Genomic DNA, 6104 nt, shown 5'->3' with positions numbered 1-6104 from the left:
CCAGACCCGAGGTTCGGCCCCTGAAAGCCACTCTTTTGGAGAGTGTCTCCAGAAGAGAGAAATCTAGGATACAGGAAATTTGAAATCTGTGTGCTTTATTTCAAGACAAAGGAGAAAGAGAAAGACACTTGCATGGGGTGTGTCCTGCCACTGCCCCCAGCCCAGCCCCTTGGAACAGTGATCACGTTCGGTGCAGACTGTCCACTGCTGGCTGAGAACACTGTTGCTTGAAAAGAGTGTCCTTCTATTTTGGGGTGGAAAGAGAAGGGTCTCTGAGCAGGCTCTATCTCAGAGTGGAGCCACAGAGGGGCAGTGACACCGACATGACAGCTGACCTGCCCCGGGAATTGTGCTCGGGACCCGCAGCTGACGATGAGGCAGGGGAAGGGGGAATGGAAAAGAAAGAGCAATTCTTGAGATTCTTCTAAGGAAGAATTTGCAATCAAAGACAAAAAAAGGGAAAAGTTTAAGATGCTAAATCTACAAGGTTTTTCAAAGGGTGTCCTCAAGCATCAGAATCTTCTCTGGAGCTTGTTAAAAATATGGAGCCCAGGGAACACCTGCTGAGCCTTGGGAATGGCCAGGGAGTCTAAATTATTTTTTACAGCCCGAGAAGTTTATTAGAAATGTTTTTACTCAGTTATTAAGTGTTTATAGATTGTGGCACAAATGGACCTACCACCTGCTGATCCTCTCCCCTGTTTTTTAATTGAATTATAGTAGATTTATAATATTGTGTTAGTTTCAGGTGTACAGCAAAGTGATTCAGTTATTTTTTCTGATTATATTCCATTATAGGTTATTACAAGATATTGAGTACTTCCCTGTGCTATACAGTAAATCCTTGTTGCTTTTCTATTTTATATATAATAGTGTGTATCTGTTAATCCCATACTCCTTATTTATCCCTCCCCCGCCTTCCCTCTCCCCTTTGGTAACCATAAGTTTGTTTTCTGTGTCTATGAGTCTGTTTCTGTTTTGTATATAAATTCATTTGTATTATTTTTTAGATTCCACATATAAGTGATATATTATTTGTGTTTCTCTGACTGACCTACTTAGTATGGTATTCTCTAGGTCCATCCATGTTGCTGCAAATGGCAATATTTCATTCTTTTTATGGCTGAGTAATAGTCCATATATACATGTATATATATCACATCTTCCTAAAGCAACCATCTGTTGATAGACACTGGGTTGTTTCCATGTCATGGCTATTGTAAATAGTGCTACTATGAACACTGGGGTGCATGTATCTTTTCAAATTAGAGTTTTTGTTTTTTCCAGATATATACCCAGGAGTAGGATTGCTGGATCATATGGTAGGTCTATTTTTGTTTTTTTAAAGAACCTCCATGCTGTTTTTCATAGTGGCTGCATCAATTTACATTCTCACCAATGGTATATGAGGGTTCCCTTTTCTCCACATCCTCTCCAGCGTTTATTATCTGTAGACTTTTTGATGAAAGCCTTTCTGACCGGTGTGGGTGATACCTCACTGTGGTTTTGATTTGCATTTCTCTGATGATTAGCAATGTTGAGCATCTTTTCATGTGCCTATTGGCCTTCTGTATGTCTTTGGAAAAATGTCTATTTAGGTCTTCTGCCCATTTTTCAATTGGGTTGTTTGTGTTTTTTGATTTTGAGTTGTATGCGCTGTTTACATATGTTGGATATTAACCCCTTGTCAGTCATATTGTTTGCAAATATTTTCTCCTATTCTGTAGGTTGTCTTTTTGTTTTTGGATGGTTTCCTTTGCTATGCAAAAGCTTTTAACTTTGATTAGGTTCCATTTGTTTATTTTTGCTTTTATTTCTTTTGCCTTGGGTGACTGATCTAAGAAAATATTGCTACAATTTATGTCAGAGAATGTTTTGCCTGTGTTCTCTTCTAGGAGTTTTATAGTGTCATGTCTTATATTTAGATCTTTAAGCCATTTTGAGTTTATTCTTGAATGTGGTGTGAAAGAATGTTCAGATTTCATTGATTTACACGTGGCTGTCCAGCTTTCCCAACATCACTTGCTGAAGAGACTGTCTTTCCCATTGTATATTCTTGCCTCCTTTGTCATAGATTAATTGATCCTAGATGTGTGGGTTTATTTGGGGCTCTCTATTCTATTCCATTGATCCATATGTCTGTTTTTGTGCCAATATCACACTGTTTTGATTACTGTATCTTTGTAGTATAGTCCAAAGTCTGGAAGAGTTATACCTCCAGCTTTGTTCTTTTTCCTCAGGATTGCTTTGGCAATTCTAGGTCTTTTGTGGTCTTTGTGATTTTTCTTGTTTCTTGAGGAAGGTCTGTATCACTATGAACTTCCCTCTTAGAACTGCTTTTGCTGCAAAACATAGATTTTGTAAAGTGGTGTTTTCATTTTCATTTGTCTCGAGGTATTTTCTGATTTCTTTGGTTTTACTGCTGACCCGTTGGTTTTTTTTAGTAGCATATTGTTTAGTTTCCACATGTTTGTTTTTTTCTCATTTTTCTTTCTGTGGTTGATTTCCAGTTTCATTCCATTGTGGTCAGAAAAGAAGCTTGAAATAATTTCTACCCTCTTAAATTTGTTGAGGCTTATTTTGTGACCTAGTATGTGGTCTATCCTAGATAATGTTCCATGAGCAATTGAAAAGAATGTGTATTCTGTGTTTTTTGAATGTAGTGTCTTGTAGATATCAATTAATTCCAACTGGTTTATTGTATCTTTTAGGACCTCTGTTGCCTTGTTGATTTTCTATATGGATGATCTGTCCATTGATGTTAGTGGGGTGTTAAAGTCTCCTATTGTTATTGTATCATTGTCAATTTCTGCCTTTATGTCTGTTAGTATTCGTTTTATATATTTAGGTGCTCCTATATTGGGTGCATATATGTTAACGAGTGTAATATCCTCTTCTAGTATTGATTGCTTTATCATTATATAATGCCTTCTTTGTCTTTCTTTATGGCCTTTGTTTTAAAGTCTATTTTGTCTGATATGAGTTTTGCTACTCCCACTTTCTTGTCATTTCCATTTGCATGAAATATATTTTTCTATGCCCTTACTTTCAGTATCTGTGTAACTTTTGCCCTGAAGTGAGTCTCTTATAGGCAGCACATTGTAGGTTCTTGTTTTTTTATCCAATCTGCCATTCTGTGTCTTTTGATTGGAGCATTTAGTCCATTGACATTTAAAGTAATTATTGATAGATATATACTTACTTCCATTTTAATCCTTGTTTTCCAGTTGTTTTTGTAGTTCTTCTTTTTTCATTTCTTCTTCTTTTTGTTTTTCTTTTTGTGATTTGATGATTTTCTTTTGTATACTTGAGTTCCTTTCTTTTTTGGTTTTTGTGAAGCTATTGTATGTTTTTCATTTGTGTTTACCATAGATTTCAAGTATGTTGACCCATAACTATATCTACTTGCTTTAAATGGATAGTCATTTAAGTTCAGACACATTCTAAAAGATCTACATTTTATACTCCCCTCTCCTACATTTTGTGATTTTGACATCCTATTTTACATCTTCATGCTTATCCTTTTACTGTTTATTGTGGTTATAACCTCTTTTATAATTTTAATTATTTTTTAATCTTGGTACTGGCTTATTTAAGTGATCTTCAATCCTTTCATATATTGCCTTTTCTATTGTGATTTTCCCTTTCTTATAGAGTCTTGCTTCTTTCCTTTTTTTTTTTTTTTAGGACTGATTTGTAGGTTTAATGAGATTATATCAACATACTTTATAATCTACAAAGCATAAATTTATATGATAGCTACTTTGTATTGAGCGTCCTCAAATTCTACTACCCTACAATTCTAGGAATAGTAGTGGAAGCTTTACATATATAATTAATAGTATCTCTTAATCCTCAACACAACCCCCCACTGTTGTTATGATTATATTCAATATATAAATCAGTTAATAATCAGCTCAGAGAGGTTGGTTGGATTGGTTTGCTAAGGTCAAACAAATAGAAAGGGGAAGAGAGTCAGGATTCAACTTAATATTACTTCCAAATAGAGGCCTTCCTTTCCTTTTAGCATAGAGCTAGGAAAACATCTTATGTACTTAAGAATAGCGGGTGTGATTAAGAAAAAGGGGAAATGGGGTTGGTGGAGGGTGGGTGGGGGTTGGGGGAAGAACCACTGAATAACCTGCCCCTAGAGCAAAGCTAACAAAGAAAACACCCTGATAAAACTTGTGCCTGCGTTTTACAACAGACCACCTGAAAATCCCTGGACTTCATAATGCATTGTTTTTTTAATGTATCAAATATAAGGTGCAAAGTAAAAAATAGATGTTTTTGAAGCTAGAAGAGCCATCCCAGCCAGATCCCAACTTAGTTATCACGCACATACACAAGTCAAAAATGACATGAAACAGGAAAAACCGGACTTCCTTTGCTTTCAGAAAAGCCAAGAAGCAAAGAAAATTCTTTTTAGAAATTCAGAAAAAAAATTTTTTTCATAGTAGCTAATATGCCTTTCTTAGGCATTAAGACACATTTCTGTTCATAACCTTGATATTGCCATATTTTTACTCTTTATAAAAATCAGGTCTCGCAGTAAAAATGGTATTTTACCACACTAATCTTTAAATTGCATCACTGAAAATGTAATACACACCAATTTCTAACCTCTTGGAACATTCTGCAAAATGGATTTTAGTCACTGGAATGAATAATTGCTCAGAAAAGCAGCACTGCCTGAACTGTGGTATGATTTGGTAGGCAATATTCTTGTTTTCCAGTAAAAACTAGATCTCGTAAGCAGAAACACTGGACTCCTTGTGGTTCCATTGATCGAGAGAACGTTTCTGAGCAGCTTCTAAGCAAACATTTCTTGACAGGTTGATCACAGATCTGGGGTCTTCACTCCTCATAATGACACTGCCAGATACAATCACGTTAGCTCCTGCCTCTGTGCATTTATGGATGGTGTCAGGACCTACTCCACCATCAACCTCATTGTCCAAAGACGGGAACTGGGTCCTCAACTAGTGAACCTTTGGCATCATATCTTCCATGAATTTCTGCCCTCCAAACCCAGCTTCCAGTGTCATAACCAAGGCCATATCTATCTGATGAGCCCATGGTGCCAAATACTCAACTGTAGTTCCTGGTTTGATAGCAAGGCCAACCTTCATTCCATTCTCCCGAATGTCTTTGATCAAAGCCGCCAGGTTCTCAGTAGCCTCGAGATGAAAAGTATATTGATTGGCTCCTGCTACAGCCATTGGTTTTACCCACTGTTCCGGCCTGGGCACCATCATGTGCATGTCAAAGAAAGGGTCCTGGGCTTCCCTGGTGGCGCAGTGGTTGAGAGTCCGCCTGCCGATGCAGGGGACACGGGTTCGTGCCCCGGTCCGGGAAGATCCCACATGCCGCAGAGCGGCTGGGCCCGTGAGCCATGGCCGCTGAGCCTGCACGTCCAGAGCCTGTGCTCCGCAACGGGAGGGGCCACAACAATGAGAGGCCTGCGTACCGCAAAAAAAAAAAAAAAAAAAGAAAGAAAGAAAGGGTCCTGGCCTAGCTGCTTTAGGAGGCTTTCTACCACAGGGTGACCAGAGGTGATGTTGGGAACAAAATGCATCCAGGTGCGGGTAATCGGCCCCTAAACTGTCCAGGTTGCTGTTGAGGATGGACAGGCCAATCTTGCAGCCGGATGCCCTTCTTTCCTATTTAGAGAAGACCCTTCAATATTTCTTTTAGTGTAGATTTAGTATAGCTGAATTCTTTTAGTTTTTGCTTGTCTGAGAAACTCTTTACCTCTCCTTCTATTCTAAATGCTAATCTTGATGGCTAGAATATCCTAGGTTGCAGGTTTTTTGAATATATCATGCCACTCCCTTCTGGCCTGCAAAGTTTCTGCAGAGAAATCAGCTGATAGCCTTATGGGGCTTCCCTTGTAACTGACTCTTTGTTTTTCTCTTGCTGTCTTTAGAATCCTCTCTTTAACATTTGCCATTTTAATTATAATGTGTCTTGGTCTTTTTGGGTTCATCTTGTTTGGGACTCTCTGTGCTTCCTGTACCTGGATATCTGTTTCCTTCTTTAGGTTTGAGGAGTTTTCAGCCATAATTTCTTCAAATACATTTTTTGATCCCCTTCCCTCTCTC

General features: G+C 38.1%; 1 pseudogene; it reads right to left on the bottom strand.

Annotated features, from left to right (window-relative positions):
- Positions 1-4742: 4742 nt before the first annotated feature.
- On the bottom strand, positions 4743-5280 carry LOC115853751 (ribulose-phosphate 3-epimerase pseudogene; annotated as a pseudogene).
- Between the last annotated feature and the right edge of the window lie 824 nt (positions 5281-6104).

This window comes from Globicephala melas, chromosome 9 (assembly GCF_963455315.2).
Source record: "Globicephala melas chromosome 9, mGloMel1.2, whole genome shotgun sequence".
NCBI lineage: Eukaryota > Metazoa > Chordata > Mammalia > Artiodactyla > Delphinidae > Globicephala > Globicephala melas.
This window is presented reverse-complemented; position numbering and strand designations above follow the sequence as displayed.